The 20,385-nt window shown below is 40.1% G+C and overlaps 1 non-coding gene and 1 pseudogene across 1 annotated transcript; both read right to left on the minus strand.

The window, feature by feature from the left end:
• Positions 1-319: 319 nt before the first annotated feature.
• Positions 320-636, minus strand: LOC118533747 (large ribosomal subunit protein eL38 pseudogene; annotated as a pseudogene).
• Positions 637-3,247: 2,611 nt separating this feature from the next.
• Positions 3,248-3,320, minus strand: TRNAE-CUC (transfer RNA glutamic acid (anticodon CUC)). Its single transcript has one exon. It is a non-coding gene; the product is annotated as a tRNA-Glu (tRNA).
• Between the last annotated feature and the right edge of the window lie 17,065 nt (positions 3,321-20,385).

The following is a 20,385-nucleotide window of genomic DNA, read 5'->3' on the forward strand; positions in this document are numbered from 1 at the left end:
TCGTCTATAAAATGATTATAATAATAGAACCCATTTTAAGGATTACAGGTAAAGTACTTAGCATATTACCCCCAAAGCAACTAATGCTTAATAAATGTAAATTATTACAATAATTGTAGCATATGTTAAGTTACTATCTTTTAAGTTTTTTGAAAAAAAATTATAAAAGCTTTCCTGACCAATTTAGCTATTTGCCGATTCTGCTTACCAGCTAGTCCGGTTAGCATTTAGGATATCCATATAATCTTTGATTCAGTCGCAAATTCCATTAATTTCTTGGACCAAAAGAGGTAACTCTTTTTTTTTTTTATTTTAAAATATTAATACAGTTCAAATCAGTGGGCCAGGTTCATATCAGCTCCTTCACTGCCAACCCTGGGGGCAGGGACTGCTTCAGTTTTCCTGTCTTCTCTTTGTCTGTGATGACCAAGCTATAAAGGTAGCTGCTGGATCGAACTCTAATCTTTATTATCTTTTTCTTGATCATGACGGATTTGGCATCCTTTCCCCCTGGCTGTGCAGAAAGTTGTGATTGGTTCAATTTTGTGAGGCATGGCTACGAGGGACGCAGGGGAGGGTGCGACCTGCACAACAAGCAGCAAAAAGGGAGGAGAAAAAAGCCTAAAGAGGTAACTCTGGACAATGGGCTCTTCTTTGCTCATTCAGACCATTAGGAAGCCATGAAGCAAAACGACTGATTTTTTTCGGAATCAGAATCTCGGAATCAATTTTCCAGATCACATAAAATACCAAAAAGTATCTAGGACTGAACACAACAAACTGGTACAAACTCCTGCTCTGCCTGCTCAGCTCCCACTGTTGCCTACTTCTTCTCTGCCACTTTTTTTTTTTTTTTTTTTTTTATCTGAGACAGAGAGAGAACACAAGCAGGGGAATGGGCAGAGGGAGAGGCAGGCTTCCCGCAGAGCATGGAGCCCGATGCGGGGCTCGATCCCAGGACCCTGGGATCATGACCCGAGCTGAAGGTAGACGCTTAACCGACTGAGCTACCCAGGCGCCCCCATCTATTTGGTTTTAAAAAAAAAGGAAAAAAAAAAAAGCCTGTGTGTACACATGTACAATAAGCTTATATATATTCATAAAAGATCTATGGAAAGATTATAAGAAAGTCAGTACTACTTGATCCTCTAGGAGAGAACCAGGTAGCTGGGGGACAGATATGAAAAGTGACTTACTCTGGTATATACCCCCATTATACCTCCTGAATGTTTGTTCTCTGTGTATGTTACTTCCTGTCTGAAAAACAGTCTGCCACTTTTTTTAAAAGATTTTATTTATCTATATACTTGTTTATTTACGTATTTATTTGAGAGAGAGAGCGTGAGCTGGGAGGGGGGCAGAGGGAGAGGGACAAGCAGACTCCACGCTGAGTGCGAGCCTGAGGCAGGGCTCAATTCCACAACCCCCGAGAGACTGTGACATGAGCTGAAATCAAGAGTTGGATGCCCAACCCGACTGAGCCCCCAGGTACCCTGACACTTTTTGTAGGTAGTGAAAGGAGAGAAGGCTAAGCAAAGCTCATGTGGTATCTGGGAACAAGTATAGAGGTATTGAATTCCATCCTGCCTAATACAACACCTCCACCATCCCAGACTCTCATCTAGCATTCCCCCCCCACACTGCTCATAGACTACAAACTGCACCAGGGTTTCCAACCTGACCAGATCCTTTTGCTTATGTGTCAACAAGGAATTATTTTTACTTCCTTTGTAGTGAATGGAGTCGTCACTCATGTCTTGGTCACTTTTTTATTACAGAAAATTCTTCAGGGTTCCTAACATGTGAGCTATTTGAATCAAAAGTGTTGGCCAGAAGATTTTTTTGGATAAAAGCTGGAGCAGCCAGACAAAATTTCCACTCTACTCCCACCTCCCAAACCATCTCTATTTTGTGGCTTGTGGGTTGTCTACTGTGATCTTTTTCTGCTAGGTTCCTAGTGTGTCATGGAAACTAGAGGAAGTACAGGTACTATGTTTACACAGCCTTCATTTCTATTTACAAAACCTCTTCTGTGAAGTTTGTAAAGGTTTTTTTTTTGGTGGTGGTGGTGGGTTTTTTGTTGGTTTGTTTGTTTTTTTCACTGCAGCACCTGTTGCTCCAGCTCTGACCATCAGCCAATGAGCACTAAGGTCAGAAGCCAGTTTCTGATGGGGGAAGTAGGGAGGGTACCCATCAAACTGGTTTTACTGCCTGAAGATGACTGATTATCCCAGTTTTAGAAAGAAATGGAACATACAAAATAACAGCAGTCTTTGGATTTCCCAGTGCTGAAATTGAATTGAGGGCGGCAAACAACTACTAATACACTTCGGTTTTTAACTGCCTTGTAGACCCAGCTTTAGAGGGCTGCATTGTTCTCACCAACACTACAGACTGAATTGGACCCATTTGGATTGAAAGAGTTATGTCCCCAAGCACCTAACTGATTGCTGGGTTATTCTGACAATGAAGAAAATGAGTGTCCTGCATTAAATCTGGAGGCCTGTGAATCCATTCAGTTTAAGTGCTGGCATTTAACTTCTCGACTTTGTAAGACCCAAAATGAGTATAATTAAATAAACATTCTGCATGTAGTTCCCTAAAAAATTCATTTCAAATAATGAGGAAAAGAGCTTAATTCTATTTCAGGCCAGTCTCCTACATTCTTATTTAACTCCTCTGAGTCTCACCTTCTTCATCTGAAAAATAGGTCTAATAATACCCTCCAAATAAGATTGTTCTAAGGATCAAGTGAGAAAAGGATTACCACTAGATAGAGTAATCCCCTTAAAAAGGAAGTTTTAATATTTGTAATATAATGAACCAATAATGCAGGAGGGAAAAACAATTTTTCTTTAAGAATCACACAAACTTGATAACTTAATTTTTTTCTTAACCAATGGAGCTTTGGCAATAAATGTCCTCATACTTAGAAAGATATGAATAATTCTTTTATTTTTTAAAATATTTTATTTATTTATTTATTTTAGAGAGAGAGAGACAGAGAGAGAGAGAAGGTGTGTGCATGCTTGGGGTGGGGGTGGGGAAACAGAGGGGGGAGGGAGAGGGAGAGAATCTCTAGCAGACTCCATGCTGAGCGCAGAGCTGGACACAGGGTTTGATCTCATGACCGTGAGATCACAACCTGCGCCGAAAACCAAGAGTTGGGAGCTTAGCCCACTGAGTCACCCAGGTGCCCCTAATTCTTTTTTTTTTTTTTTAAGATTTTATTTTTAAGTAATTTCAACACCCAACGTGGGGCTCGAACCCACAACCCTGAGATCGAGAGTCACACACTCTGCCAACTGAGCCAGCCAGGTGCCCCAGATATGAATAATTCTCATCTTCAAGATCATTTTTAATTGCCCCTCCTTTTTACATCCACAGAATGCTGCTTCTGCTTATCAACCCTTATCTTTTTCTGCTTTGAGTTTTAATTCCTTGCTTATCAATCTCTTTCCCCCACAAGATTGGACATTCCAGGGGTCTTTCCACTCTTACAACATCTGGCATGGTGTCTTGCATATAGCATGTTTTCCATAAAAGTTTGTGTTGAAACGAAAGAAGTTGAATGTAGAATCTGTTATAGGACCTCACTGTTTCCCATTGACAGGTGTGCCCTGATTGGAACCCATTTTTGTTATCTGTCAATGGAAAAGAGACCAGAGGAAGAGATATAGATATTATCAGAATGAGTTACAGAGGAAGAGATTTCAGTAAAGAAAGAAGATTAAATTGTTGAATGCCACAGATAGGTAGGGAAGGAGGAGGATGATCAAAGTCCATTGTTTTTTCTAGTGGTTAGTGGTGACCTTGAATAGAACTGTCTCAGTTAAGAGATAGGAAAATCCAGATTACTGTAGGCTTGAGAGTGAGTGAGTGGTGACAAATGGCTGTAAGAGAGTATAGACCCTATTTCTGGGAAATGAATTCCTTCAGGGTTGAGCTCCAGTCCAGCCATGACACATAGGCATCCTCCACGGTTCTACACTCCAGTCATATCACAGTTTCCTCTTCACACACAGTGATTTCCCATCTCCATGATTTTGTTCTTGGTCTTCCAATATGATCTGAGAGTCCAGTGTCAACTACTCTGAAACCCTGAGGTCTTTTCCCAATTGCTCCTGCTTAAGGTGTTCTGTTTTGCCCTGAGCCAGTAAAATATAAGTTGTAACTTTCTTAAGTCACTTAACACATTCAGCCTAGGATTACTGTTAGGTAAATATATGATTCCCTTATTAATCTATAAGGGATAAATAAACTGCAATAAATACAACACTTTTTATATTAAGATACTACCTATTCAGGGGCGCCTGGGTGGCTCAGTAGTTGGGCATCTGCCTTTGGCTTGGGTCATGATCCCAGGATCCTGGGATCGAGCCCCTTGTCGGGCTCCCTGCTCTGCAGGAAGCCTGCTTCTCCCTCTCCCACTCCCCCTGCTTGTGTTCCCTATCTCGCTGTGTCTCTCTGTCAAATAAATAAATAAAATCTTAAAAAAAAAAAAAAAGATACTACCTATTCAAATAGATAGTAGTCATGTAGATCCGAAGAATTTTGTCAGAAAAATTAAATCAAGAGACTTTAGAGTTTCAGCTAGCCAAAAAACATGTATTGAATGCTTTCTATGTGCAAAACACTGTGCCCTCAAGGAATTTGAGATTGAATGCAGAGGTCAGCAAACATTTTTTGTAAACAGCCAGTAAATATTTCAGACTTTGTGGACAACATGGTCTCTGTCACATCTACTCACTTCTGCCCTTGTAGCAGGAAAACAGCCATTGACACTATCTAAACTAATGAGGTGGGCTGTGTTCCAATAAAACTTCATTTATGGACACTAAAATGTGAATTTCATGTAATTTTCACCTGCCATGATACATTATTTTTCTTTTGATTTTTTTCAATGATCTAGAAATATAAAAACCCATATTTAGCTTGTGGACCATACAAAAACAGGTGGCAGACCAGACTTGGCCCATGGGCCATAGTTTGCTGACCCCTGATCCAGTGAATGGACAGAAAGACAGTTCACTCAGAAGCTCTTTGAAGTTCTAGCCTTAACGCCAAAATAATCTACCATGTTCCTTCCATTTTGACAAGATTTGGGATTGATTTATCAGATACAACATATTCACCAATATTTATTCAGTGCCTACTTTATTCTGAGCATTGTGCTGAGCACTGAGGATACAGCCGTGAAGAGGTCAGAAAGATGATTATCCTTAGAAAGATCACTATTTTGCAGCTACCACTGTAAGCATCAAAGGATGCTAAAACCAAAGGGTGAAAGATTATTGAAGAATTAAATATTCACATATTCTCGAAATATCAAATTAACTGTCAAGGGGGAAAGGTATTTTTACAATGAAGCAATCTGATAGACCTTGTCTTAACCAAGTGATTACTATGAAATTCATATCCTAGTGGGAAAGCCAGGCAATATACCACTAAAAATATGTAATATAAAACCATTGAGAGATTGTAAATCCAATGAAGAAAGTAAGTATGGTGATATGACAGAAAGTAGCTGGGTAGATGGGAGGGCTATTTTGGATACTGTGTTCAGGAAAAATTTCTCTGCAGAGGTCTCATTTCAGCTGAGACCCTCAAGATGAACCAGCCATGTTAAATGCAAGTAGAAAAAGTATTCCAGTGTAAGGAAATAACAATTGCAAAGGCAAATGTGTCATGAAATAATTGGAGATAGGCAGACAGGAGCCAGGTTATACAAAGCTATAGGCCATTGTTAAGAGTTCAGATTTTAAAATCCAGTGAGATAGAGAACACACTGATGGTTACCAGAAGGGAGGTGGGTAGGGGGAATGGGTGAAATAGGTGATGGGGATTAAGGAGGGCACTTGCTGTGATGAGCACCGGGTGTTGTATGAAAGTGTTGAATCACTCTATTGTATACCTGAATATTACACTGTATGTTAACTAACTGGAATTTATAACAACTTAAAAAAAATAATAAAAACTTAATAAAAAAATCCAATGAGAGATGTCAGCATAACTTTGTAAATAGTACTTTTTAAAAAGTGTATTTATGGGGCACCTGGGTGGCTGAGTCAAGCATCTGACTCTTGATCTCAGGGTTGTGAGTTCAAGCCCCATGTTGGGTTCCACACTGGCCATGGAGACTACTTAAGAAACAAGTAAATAAATAAAATAAAAAGTGAATTTACAACCATATGGTCAACTAATTGACAAAGCAGGAAAGAATATCCAATGGAAAAAAGTCTCTTCAACAAATGGTGCTGGGAAAACTAGACAGCAACATGCAGAAGAATGAAACTGGACCACTTTCTTACACCATACACAAAGATAGACTCAAAATGGGGATGCCTGGGTGGCTCAGTCTGTTAAGCGTCTGCATTTGGCTCAGGTCATGATCCCAGGGTCCTGGGATCGAGTCCCATTGGGTTCCTTGCTCAGCGGGAGCCTGCTTCTCCCTCTCCCTCTGCCTGCTGCTCCCCTTGCTTGTGCTCTCTCTCTCTCTCTGACAAATAAATAAAATCTTAAAAACATAAATTCAAGGGGTGCCTAAAAAAATAAATTCAAAATGGATGAAAGACCTAAATGTGCAGGAAATCATCAAAATCTTAGAGGAGAACACAGGCAGTAACCTCTTTGATGTCAGCTGGAGCAACTTCTTACTAGACACATTACCAGAGGCGAGGCAAACAAAAGCAAAAATGAACTATTAGGACTTCATCAAGATAAAAAGCTTCTGCACAGAGAAGGAAACAATCAACAAAACTAACAGGCAGCCTATGGAATGGGAGAAAATATTTACAAATGACATATCTGATAAAGGGTTAGTATCCAAAATCTATAAAGAACTTATCAAACTCAACACCCAAAAAAACAAATAATCCAGTTAAGAAATGGGCAGAAGACATGAATAGACATTTTTCCAAAGAAGACATCCAGCTGGCTAACAGACACATGAAAAGATGCTCAACATCACTCATCATCAGGAAATACAAATCAAAACCACAATGAGAGGGGCGCCTGGGTGGCTCAGTCATTAAGCGTCTGCCTTTGGCTCAAGTCATGATCCCAGGGTCCTGGGATGGAGCCCCGCATCGGGCTCCCTCCTCCGCGGGAAGCCTTCTTTTCCCTCTCCCATTCCCCCTGCTTGTGTTCCCTCTCTTGCTGTGTCTCTCTGTCAAATAAATAAATAAAATCTTAAAAAAAAAAAAAACCATGATGAGATACCACTTCAGACCCTAGAGAACGGCTAAAATTAACAACACAAGAAATAGCAGGTGTTGGCAAGGATGAGGAGAAAGAGGAACCCTCTTGCTGTGTTGGTGGGAATGCAAACTGGTGCAGCCACTGTGAAAACAGTATGGAGGTTCCTCAAAAAGTTAAAAATAGAACTACCCTGGGGTGCCTGGGTGGCTCAGTCAGTTGAGCATCCAACTCTTGGTTTTGGCTCAGATCATGATCTCCTGGTCAGAAATGGAGGCCCAGGTGGGGCCCCTCACTCATCAGGGAGTCTGCCTCCACTCTCCCTCTCTCTCTGTCCCTCCCCATCCCCCCGCCCTTTCTCTCTCTCAAATAAATAAATAAATAAATCTTTAAAAAAAAAAATAGAACTACCCTACGATCCAGCAATTGTACCACTAGGTATTTACCCAATGGATAAAAAAATACAGATTTGAAGGGGTACATGCACCCCTATGTTTATAGCAGCATTATCAACAATAGCCAAACTATGCAAAGAACCCAAATGTCTATCGACCAATAAATGGATAAAGAAGATGTGGTACATGGGCGCCTGGGTGGCTCAGATGGTTAAGCGTCTGCCTTCAGCTCAGGTCATGATCTCAGGGTCCTGGGATCGAGTCCCGCATCGGGTTTCCTGCTCAGCGCAGAGCCTGCTTCTCCCTCTCCCTCTGCCACTCCCTCTGCTTGTGCTCTTCTGTCTATCTCTCTGTCAAATAAATAAATAAAATCTTTAAAAAAAAAAAAAGAAGATGTGGTACATATATACAATGGAATATTACTCAGCCATCAAAAAGAATGAAATCTTGCCATTTGCAATGACATGGATGGAGCTAGAGTGTATTATGCTAAACGAAATAAGTCGGCCAGAAAAAGCCGAAAACCATATGATTTCACTCATATGTGGAATTTAAGAAACAAAACAGATGAACATATGGGAGGGGGGAAAACAGGAAAAAGAGAGAGAGAAACAAACCATAAGAGACTCTTAAAGACAGAGAAGACACTGAGAGTTGATGGAGGGAGGTGGGTGTGGGAGATGGTGATGGATATCAAGGAGGGCACTTGTGATGAGCACTGGGTGTTGTATGTAAGTGATGAATCACTGAATTCTACTCCTGAAACCAATATTGCACTGTATGTTAACTAACTAGAATTTAAATTAAAACTTCAAAAGAGGGCGCCTGGGTGGCTCAGTTGGTTAAGCGACTGCCTTCGGCTCAGGTCATGATCTTGGAGTCCCGGGATCAAGTCCCACATCGGGCTCCCTGCTCGGCAGGGAGTCTGCTTCTCCCTCTGACCCTCCTCCCTCTCATGCTCTCTGTCTCTCATTCTCTCTCTCTCAAATAAATAAATAAAATCTTTAAAAAAAAAAAAAAAAAAAAAAACTTCAAAAGATAAAAGATAAAAAGTGAATTTATGGTATGTGAATTGTATCCCAATAAATTATTTAATTAAAATAAAAATAAATTTGAGACTCCATTAAAGATTTTAAGCAGGAACACGACATGACCTAATTTACCTTTAAAAAGTTCACTCTGGGGGCACCTGCATGGCTCAGTTGTTAAGCGTCTGCTTTCGGGTCAGGTCATGATCCCAGGGTCCTTGGATTGAGTCCCACATGGGGCTTCTTGCTCGGCGGGAAGCCTGCTTCTCCCTCTCCCACTTCCCCTGCTTGTGTTCCCTCTCTTGCTGTGTTTCTCTCTGTCAAATAAATAAATAAAAATTTTTAAAAAAATAAATAAAATAAAATAAAAAATAAAAAGTTCACTCTGGTGAACCGCAGCTTTCTTGAGTCACATAACCTTAGTGGCTTGTATTAAGGTTCTAAACATGTCTGATCTCCCCAATAATCTATAAGTGGCTGAGTCATGGAAGTGGTGTCCAATTTATCTTTCTATTCTGCAGTGTCAAGCCCAGTGTCTTACTCATGTTTTATGTTTAGAAAATATTTGCTAAATGAAATAATTAACAACCCTCCCACACACACACACATGCACACACACACACACACATCTCAATGATAACTACATATTCTGTATCTTTTACACAATTTACCCTTTTTCAAGGGTAAATCAAGGAATCAAGAAATCAGTGTTTAAATATATATTTAATATGGTTTATCATCAATTTTAAATACCATTTTTTAAAGATTTTTTAAAAAGATTTTATTTATTTATTTATTTGACAGAGAGACAGAGAGCATCAGTGGGAGGGGCAGAGGGAGAGAGAGAATCTTAAGCCTGGAGCCCGACATGGGACTCAATCTCACGACCCTGAGATCATGACCTGAGCCAAAATCAAGAGTTGGACACTTAACCAACTGAGCCACCAGGTGCCCCCAAATCCCACTGATATAAAACACCCCTGGCCATGGGATTGTTTGTGGATAACTTCAATTTTATTTTTGAAGATTTATTTATTTATTTTAGAGAGAGAGAGGAGGTGGGTAGGGGCAGAGGAGAGGGAGAGAGAGAATCTCAAGGGGACTCCCCACTGAGCATGGAGCCCGATGCAGGGCTCAATCCCAGGACACTGAGATCATGACCTGAGCCGAAATCAAGAGTCGGATACTTAACCAACTGAGCCACCAGGCACCCCTAATTTTATTTTTGTATATTTTGCCACATTTTCAAGTTTCCTACAAATGAACTTGTAATATGTTTATAATAAGAACAAGTGGCTCTTTTAAGACCTTGAAATGTTTATCTCTTTTAGACTATTAAAAAATGAGAAAAAAAATTAAGATGGCTAATTTTAAAAACGGAGTACACATAATTCAAGAATGATTCCTGCCCAAATTTCAATCTCTACAGCATTCTTCCTCACCCAGGTAAGGCCACTCATTTGTTCATTTGTTTATTCATCAATAAAATATTATCAGGGGGCACCTGGGTGGCTCAGTTGGTTAAGCAACTGCCTTCGGCTCAGGTCATGATCCTGGAGTCCCAGGATTGAGTCCCGCATCGGGCTCCCCGCTCAGCAGGGAGTCTGCTTTTCCCTCTGACCTTCCCCCCTCCCGTCTCGTGCTCTCTCTCTTTCATTCTCTCTCTCAAATAAATAAATAAAATCTTTTAAAAAATAATAATAATAATAAAATATTATCAGGCCAGGGCTGATAATTCTACAACTCCGGGGGGGGGGGGCGGTGGTTACAGTGGGAACAGCACCCTCTGGAGTTGTGTAACACTGAGGCACTTAGCAAGTACTGGTCCAGGCACTTTGTAAGCCCTGGAGGTAAAAGCGTAAACAAAGCAGTTCTCACATTGTGTTATAATTACCTGTTTAATTATCTGCCTTCCCCAGAGTGATGTAAACCCTGTGAGGCCAGGAAACACATAGAGGATAAATCAGATTTCTGCAGGAGGTGATGACTAAGACTAAGGAGTTTAGCAAGCAGAGAAGGGGCAGAGTCAAGGAAGAAGATTCCTATCAGAGAAAAATAGTACGTGGGAAGGTAAGAGAAAATTGTGTTTGACAAATTATGTTTGGCTAGGAAAGAGATCAAGAGTAAGTAAGTGGACAGAGACCCATCCTGGAGGGATTTGTGAGTCACAATAAAGAATTTAGATTTAATCCTAAAGGCAAGGAGAATCCATAAAGAGTTTTAAGGAGGGAAATGGCTTGATCACATCCCCAAACCATATGCTGGATTAGACAAGATCTGACTAAAGGCAAGGTACTTTGTTTAGAAGCTAAACAGCCTAAAAAATAGGGGTTTATAAATTGGGTCTATTGTAAATTGAACTTGAATAAGAAAAAAATACATCTTTTTTTTTTTAAACAAGAGGAAAACAAACAGAAGTGAATTAAAACGTATACATCAGTTATAGATGGAAGATACCAGGGGAACCTGAGTAACTAAACAAAACAAAACAAAACAACTCCTTATCTTTACTGATCCCTAATTGAAATTTGGGAATTCTTCTAGTTATGAATGTAAGCACTAAACCACAGTACTATTAACAATGTCTGTGGGGTGCCTGAGTGGAGCAGTTGGTTAAGCACTGGACTCTTGATTTTGGCTCAGGTCGTAATCTCAAGGTCATGAGATTGATCCCCATGTCAGGCTCCTTGCTCAGTGGCAGAGTCTCCTTGAGACTCTCTCTCCCTCACCACTGCTCTCTCACTCTCAAACAAATAAATAAATAAATAAAACCTTAAAAAAAAAGTCTGTGACTTTATGATCAATAGAAATCAGATATTTCCTTCTTTTTTTTTAAAGATTGTATTTATTTATTTATTTATTTAGAGAGAGTGCGCAAGAGTTGGGGCAGGGGCAGAAGAGAAGCAGACTCCCTGCTGAGTGCAGAGCCCAATGTGGGGCTTAATCCCATGATCCTGAGGACATGACCTGAGCTGAAATCAAGAGTCGGATGCACAACTGACTGAGCCACCCAGGTGCCCTGAAATCAGATATTTTCATAACACATTCCAGTGGTTGCAGATATCTCAAAACACGGTTTATTCTCATTGCTACTGTGAAATTCTAGTACTTATTATACCCACTCCTGGACCTTATTATTATGAATTAATAAAGAAATACATGTGTTGCAGGGCACCGGGTGGCTCAGTTGGTTAAGCATCGGACTCTTGATTTCGGCTCAGATCCTGATCTCAGGGTTATGGCATCAAGCCCCATGATGGGCTCCGTGCTAGGTGTGGAGCCTGCTTAAGATTCTCCCTTTGCCCCTTCCTGCCCCTCTCTCTTTCTTAAAAAAAAAGGAAAGAAAGGAAGGAAGGAAGGAAAGAAATACATGTGTTGTGTTTATATTTTAAATATTGGGATAACTGCACTGAAATATAATAGTTTCCAACTTTATACATTTAAAAACTTTACTCTGAGAAGGGTCCACTGACTTTACCAGATGGGCAAAGTGGGTGGTGGTACAAAAAAAGGCTTAAAATCCCTGCTCAGGCTCCAGTTATACTGAAATACCTGGGACTCCTCTAAAACACCAGGCTCCCTTCTCTGGCCTCCACCTACTTCCCCAATCTCTTCTGCTTTGTTTTTTTTATTTTTATTTTTTTTAAGATTTTATTTATTTATTTTGACAGACACAGCAAGAGAGGGAACACAAGCAGGGGGAGTGGGTGAGGGAGAAGCAGGCTCCCCGCTGAGGAGGGAGCCCGATGCGGGGTTCGATCTCAGGACCCTGGGACCCTGGGACCACGACCTGAGCCGAAGGCAGACGCCCAATGACTGAGCCACCCAGGCGCCCATCTCCTGCTTTAAATACCAGCTCTTTTCTCCATCATCAGACTAATTCCATCAGACCTCACCTCAGGATTCCCTGCACCAACCCCATCCCCACTCAGGTGTCCTTTCTATATATCCTCATGACAACCTGTTTTTACTCCAAACATAGTATTTACCACATGTACCTGGCATCCCACAATTTAACATTTGAGGTTTTAAATATCACAAGTGGCCTTGAAACTCTAGGACATGTAGTAATTTGTCAGTCTACTGAGGTATGAAATAGGATTGCTACTGCTGACATGGAGTCACTGAGCCAGTCAGGAGCCTGACTGCCCAGGTCCACACTGCTACATGATGTTACTTAATGCGCAGAACAAAGCTATAAATGAAGTCATATTATCCCCATTTTACAGATGAATAATGTGATGAAATCACAAATTAGAATAGAATTAGTGGATCTGGAGATTTTCAAAGGTTGTCAGTTACAACTCTTTAGACTACTGTTTTGTTTCTAACTCAACCATAAGGAAGTGAGCAACCTAAAAGCAAGGACTATGTCTTGAATTATGACACCCCCAGGGCACATACTGGGCCTGGTATTAGTAGGTATTCAGTAAAGGGGGGTCTCCTGATTAATAAGAGGAGGAATCCTAAGAATTCTTCCTTCTCTCACTGAAAAGAAATTTCCTGGAGATCCTGGCCTTCATTTTGATCCCACCTAATTCCCAGCTCCTAGAAAAGTGCCTCGCTCATAAAAACTAGAAGTATTTATTAATTGACTGCTTGTCTAACTTTAATTTGTGTTTGACACCTGACACACATTTTCTTTTATTGAGATAATTCTATAAATGCGTTTGAACAGCAGAGTATTGTGCAAAAGTATAAAAAGGACCAATTTTATAGATAACTAGTAACTCCAGCTTTCAACATTTCTATTCTTTGGAATAATTTGAACATTAGTCTCCTTGGTTATTACAGGAAATTTTTACTTATAAACTATGAGGAGAGATATCTATGTTTTGTTTTGGCTATTGATCATCAGTACACATTCAACTGATACACACAGGTTAAGTGTACTTTAATCATATTTTTCCTTAGATTCAAATAAAGTAAAAATAATAATATAATATATAATTTCTTAGTTTTTTCAGACTAATACTTTATCTTACAGAATGAAAAAAAATCAAGGCAAAAATAATCAGGAGAATAATAAAAACTTTTATTATGTTAAACTGAAGCATTCACTTAGGCTTAAGATTTGTTTTTGAGAGGGTTGAAATTTTATGGTAGTATTAGGTCAAAGAAAGAAGGGTACATCTTTTTTCCATGTCTAGAATGTATTAAGTATAAAACGTGTCCTATCTCAAAATGCTTCCCTTCCTGACTGATCCAGAAATAGACACATAAAATCCAAATGTGAAATATACAAATTTCTACTTTACAGCTCCTTGCCCTTTTCTCTCATTAGCTTCATTTGAACTGAACTTGCTCAGATAGTCACTAATAACTATGTGCCCCATGTATATTTAGAAGCCACCTTGCAGAGGCATTTGTTTGTGCCTCTAATGTACAGTTTAAATAAGCATTTCAGTTACTGTTTCTCACAGATCACAAAAGCCCAGCTTTGTAAAATTAGTCACTTTCACTTTTGAAAAAATAATGAATTTTCATATGGTAAGGGAAGACAAAAGCATTCAGTACTATTTCTTTATATGTTATGCAATAAAAGTAAATTAACTAATGTTATTTAAGTAATTTACACAAAGAGAGGGATAAAATATAGTAAAGGAAAAACAATTTCAGTTCTTCCTTGTGAAATCTGAGGATACATTGACAAACAGGAATGTTTCAGTGAGTCTGAATATATCCTGAGCCTACATATAAGTGGTGTGATATAACGGGACCAAAATCATCTCCCCATCAGTGTTCTACCACACCTAAAAAGTCAACAATGGGATTAGTCATTAAAGGTTTTCTTAGCACACAAACATTTTAACTGTAAGTCACTTTGTTAATTTTATCTGTGAATTCATTACTGCTCATGTCATCTAGAGGACACCATGGCTGCAAAGAAGTGATACATATAACAGGTAAGTTTTTATGGAGGAAAAAAACTGCTAGAGAAAAAGGCTCACCTCTTACTATACCAAAGTAGGGACCCAGTATAGCCAGGAATTAACACTTCACCATCTTTCTTTACAGCTAGTTCTAATCCCAAGGAAGAGTGACTTTGAGTTGGGAAAGAGATAAAGAAATTTAGCAAAGAGTGTCAGTTAAACCTCACACATGTCTTGCTAAGTGATAATTCTAAAATACAAATCCCTAGATTTCCCATATATAGCACAAAAGAGGCAAAGATTTAGTTCAAATATAAAATATACTATAATCTAGGGACACCTGGGTGGTTTAGTTGGTTAAGTATCCAACTCCTGGTTTGGGCTCAGGTCATGATCTCAGGGATGAGATTAAGCCCTGCATGGGGCTCCACATTGAGCATGGAGCCTCTCCCTCTCCCTCTGTTCCTCCTCCCCACCCTCCCAAGACACCCCTCGGCCACTTACATGTTCTCTCGCTCTCTAAAATAAATAAATAAAGTATACTATCATCTTATAACTAAATGAGATTAAGTGAATTAAGAAAACATTTCCTGGGGCACCTCCTGGCTCAGTTGGAGGAGCATGCAACTCTTGATCTTGGGGTCATGAGTTTGAGCCCCATGATGGGTGTAGAGATTATTAAAGAATAAATGAATAAACTTAAAAAAAAAAAGGAAGAAAACATTTCCTAAATTTCTGAGTTAGGATGGCAGGTCAAACAGAGGCATTCATTTCAGTCTCCTTCCCAAATACCACCAAAACTAAGGAAATACAGGGAAAATAGCAGTATCAAAATTTTGGAAGCTGAAAACATAAGAGGCCATGGTAACTGACTTAGATCCAAGCAACCCGACTCCCAAGACAACAGTAGGGAAATTGAAAACCTACTCAATTTATTCTACAGGATCTTCAAAAGATGTGGGAAGTGGTGGCAACAGGAACTTCTGGGAGTCGCAGTTAGGAAGACTAGAGTAAAAGTAGTTTGATCTCCTCTTTTCAACTGGGGAGCAATTGCTCTTTTTCAAGCGTGGGATAGATCAGACATTTATTCTCTGAAAAAAGTAAAACTTAACATCTCCAGACTATGAAAGTGCCTGGTGAAGTTGAAGGGATGGGTCTTGTACCCCAATGGATGGACTTACCAAATATGCATACTGATTGCTTATTGCAGAGAACAACCCCACCCCTTCCCTCGGTTAGTGTCCAGAATGCTAGCAACCAGGCAATTACCTCCCTAGCAGGATATTGGACATAACTTTCCTGGTGAATCTAACCCAAGGGTTAAATTTGCCCACCCAAGTCACCCGATAGTAAAGTGTAGTTCCTAAGCCCCACATTCAGCACATCCAATGAGTTTTTTAGTCCCTCATGCTTAATCATGGGGTCATGCAGTCAAGGATTACCAGTCATTGAGGCAAGTTTCTAATGTGAAAGATATGGTGTACAAATACAAACAGAAAAAAAAAAAAGAACGCCTGGGTGGTTCCATCGGTTGGTTTTGGCTCAGGTCATGATCTCATGGGTTGTGAGACTGAGCCCCACATTTGGCTCCTCGCTCAGTGCAGAGTCTGCTACAGATTCTCTCTCCCTCCCCTTCTGCCCTTTCCCACACTCTCTCTCTCAAATAAATAAATAAAATCTATTTTGAGAGATAGCACAAGCAGGGGGAGGGGCAGAGGCAGAGGGAGAAGCAGGCTCCCTGCCGAGCAAGGACCCCATTGCGGGACTGGATCCCAGGACCCTGGGATCATGACCTGAGCTGAAGGCAGACACTTAATCAACTGAGCCACCCAGGCATCCCATAAATAAAATCTTTAAAAAAAAAAAGCAATAAGGAAGAAGTAAACTTTAAAAGGAAAAAAAGTTATTAATATCTTTAGAGTTATTAAAAAAAAAACATACAGCATCCATGAAACAAGAACAGGGATTCTCAGAGAACAAAAATGAGTCATTGGGAATTAAAAGCTTGATAGAGGGATCCCTGGGTGGCTCAGTCAGTTAAGCATCTGCCTTTGCTCAGGTCATGATCCCAGGGTCCTGGGATCGAGTCCCACATCGGGCTCCTTGCTCAGTGGGGAACCTGCTTCTCCCTTTGCCTCTGTCCCTCCCCCTGCTTGTGTTCTCTCTCTCTCTCTCTCTCACACACACACAAATAAATAAAATCTTACAAAAAAAAAAGCTTTATAGGAAAAAAAAACCCAAAAAACCAAAAACACAACAACCCTAAAATATGGGTTGAAAGCTAAAGTTGAAGAAAGCACTTCTGAAAGTCAAGGAGAAAAAACAGAGATGGGAAATAGGAGTAAAAAGATAAAAAAAACTGAAGAAAAAGAAAAAGTAGAACAAAGGAAATCATCAAAATAATTCAAGAAGAATTACCAGAGTTTAAGGTCTTGGTTTCCAGATTTAGAAAACCCACCAAGTGTCAAGGAAGACAGATGAAGACAGATTCGTAACAAGTCACCCATTGTGAAATTTCAGGACACCTGGGCAGAGAAATGATTCCACTAGCTTTCAGGAGCAAAAGTATAAACAGGTTACACATAAAGGATAAAGAAACATAACAGCTTTGGAGTTCTCCACAGCAGCACTGGAAGCAAGATAATAGGCTTTCAAGAATCAAGAGAAATACATTCAAAATCCTGAACGAAATAATCTCCAACCAAGAATCCTGTCCCCAGAAACTCTCAATCAAGAATAAGGATTAAACAAAAATATCTTCAGACATTCAAGGTCTCAATTTATTTCTCATGTATCTTTTCTTAAGAAGCTACTAGAGGATGTGCTTCATCAATATGAGAGAATAAACCAGGAAAGAGGAAGACATGAAATACAGAGAGTCCACAAGGGAGAGGGAATCCCAGATGACAACTGTGCCCCACACATGGAGGTAACCAGGTCAGGTGGGGAAGTATGACTGAAGAATCAGACATGATCAACACTGTCATCATCAAAATCCTCTGCCATTATATCCTTTTTTAGTTTGATGATAGAGTACCTGGGTGAGCCTGACCCATGTTCTTTCCTGGGTTTGGCTTGTCTCGATCATATGTTGATGAAGTTTCTGCTCTCCTCTTCATCTGAGGACCATCATTTCACCTCAAAAGGATTTGGGCTTGATTTAGTGCTAAGACCTAGAGGTAGGCCATAGGAGTTAAAAGTAGAAACTACGGAGCAGCGCTCTCTGATCAAGCTTCAGCTGTGTGACTGGTATCTGCTCCACACTACATCCATGTCGGATGGGTGGATTCCAGTAAGCTGTTTCCCAGGAGTCCCTGCAGAAAGAGGACATTTCTTATAAACTCTCAAAGGAGCTGAAACCACACTATGACCCAGAGACTTCGTTCAGGATATTTTCTCCTGATAGCCTTCAACAAATGATAATATTGCCTTTTCCTTGTACAACTAGGTTTGTGATTGCTACTCTAGTTTTCAAAACTAAATAATATATTCTTTAGTGATATATATATATATATATACACAGACAAACCAAATAAATAATGGACACAAAATCAAAATAATAGTTGCCTCTGGGGAGAAAGAGGAAGATGTTATGGGGAGGAGGACACAGTAATGCCATTTCTTCATCCAGGTGGTCGGTACACAGATTGATCATGATTATTTAAAACTATGCATATGTGAATGTGTGGCTTATACATTGTTCCATTTAAATGATACATTTTACAATAAAACATCTAAAAAACAAAAAATTAAATAGACATTTTATTAAGGCTATTTAACTGCATTTTATTAAAAGATGCTTCTATTTTATACCAACTTTGATTTCAGATCTTAACCAAATTCAAATGTTTATAAAACTTAATCTCTCCTGGTACAACTATCTGATTCAAATAAAAACATTTAGACAAAACAGGGCGCCTGGGTGGCTCAGTCGTTAAGCGTCTGCCTTCGGCTCAGGTCATGATCCCGGGGTCCCGGGATCGAGTCCCACATCGGGCTCCCCACTCAGCGGGAAGCCTGCTTCTCCCTCTCCCACTCCCCCTGCTTGTGTTCCTGCTCTCGCTGTGTCTCTCTCTGTCAAATAAATAAAATCTTTAAAAAAAAAAAAAAAAAAAAAACATTTAGACAAAACAAAAACAAAACAAAAAAACAACCTCATCTGTCTTATATTCATAGAACATTCCAAACAAAAGGAAATCAGGGCGCCTGGGTGGCTCAGTTGGTTAAGCGACTGCCTTCGGCTCAGGTCATGATCCTGGAGTCCCGGGATCGAGTCCCACATCGGGCTCCCTGCTCAGCGGGGGGTCTGCTTCTCCCTGTGCCCTCTTCCCTCTCATGCTCTCTGTCTCTCATTCTCTCTCTCTCAAATAAATAAATAAAATCTTTAAAAAAAAAAAAAAAAAAAAAAAAAAGGAAATCAAATGAGCGGTGCTGGGTGGCTCAGATGGTTAAGCGTCTGCCTTTGGCTCAGGTCATGATCCCAGGGTCCTGCTTCTCCCTCTCCCTCTGCCTGCCACTCCCCTTGCTTGTGCTCTCTCTCTTGATATCTCTCTCTCTGTCCAATAAATAAATAAAATCTTTTAAAAAAAGGGAAATCATATGATATAAAGAAAGCAATTTCCTCTCAAATAAGCATAATGAAATATGTTTTTGCATTATGTAAGTTTTCTTTTCCCCTGACTGGCAATACACTTGGTTATACTCTAAATATAAAAAATTAGGGGTGCCTAGGTGGTGCAGTCGGTTGAGTGCCTGACTCTTGGTTTCCAGTCAGGTCATAATCCCAGGGTCTTGAGATGGAGCCCAGCCTCCAGGTCCATGCTCAGCAGGAAGTCTGCTTGTCCCTCTCCCTCTCTCTCTACCCCTCCCCCTGCTCGAGCTCTCTCTGTCTCTCTCTCAAATAAATAGAATCTTTTAAAAAGTCCTTTAAAAATATATATATATAAAAATTAGGGGCGCCTGGGTGGCTCAGTCGTTAAGTGTCTTCGGCTCAGGTCATGATCTCAGGGTCCTGGAATCAAGCCCCACATCGGGCTCCCTGCTCTGTGGGGGGCCTGCTTCTCCCTCTCCCACTCCCCCTGCTTGTGTTCCCTCTCTCTCTGTGTCTCTCTCTGTCAAATAAATAAATAAAATCTTAAAAAAAAATTAAAAATATTTGCTCTATATGAATATAGAATTCATAGTTCTATAAGGTATTCTATAAACTATTCAAATAAACATCAGATATATTAGTAACATCATTTACTTAGGTAATTTATTAAAAGTATATTAAAAATCAGAAGATCTAATGTTGCCACTAATTTACCAATCTCAAATATTATTTACTTTTTAAAACACTGAAGTATAGTAGAGCATGCAACTTTCGATCTAGGGGTTGTGAATTCAAGCCCCATGTTGAGTGTAGAAATTACTTAAAATAAAATCTTAAAAAAGATAAAAATAAAACACTGAAGTATAGGGGCACGCTAGCTCAGTTGGGGGAGTGTGTGGCTCCTGATCTCGGGATCTTGAAGAGAGGGGCAGAGAGATAGAGGGGAAAGAGAGCCCCTCGTGGGGTTGGATCTCACAACCCTAAGATCATGACCTGGAGCCGAATCAGGAATCGGACGCTTAACCAGCTGAGCTACCCAGGCGCCCCTCAGTTGTGGCAATCTTAAGTAAATCTGCTTACCTTTCACTCTGAGACTAGTTGATGAAATAGTGATTTTTTTAAAAAAAAGATTTATTTATTTTAAGAGAGAGAGCATGCATGAGCAGGGGGAGGGGCAGAGGGAGAGAGAGAATCCCCAAGCAGATTCCATGCTGGGTGCAGAGCCTGACGCGGGGCTTGATCCCAGGACCCTGAGATCATGACCTGACCAGAAATCAAGAGCCGGCCACTCAACTGACCGA

This window comes from Halichoerus grypus, chromosome 3 (genome assembly GCF_964656455.1).
Source record: "Halichoerus grypus chromosome 3, mHalGry1.hap1.1, whole genome shotgun sequence".
Lineage (NCBI taxonomy): Eukaryota > Metazoa > Chordata > Mammalia > Carnivora > Phocidae > Halichoerus > Halichoerus grypus.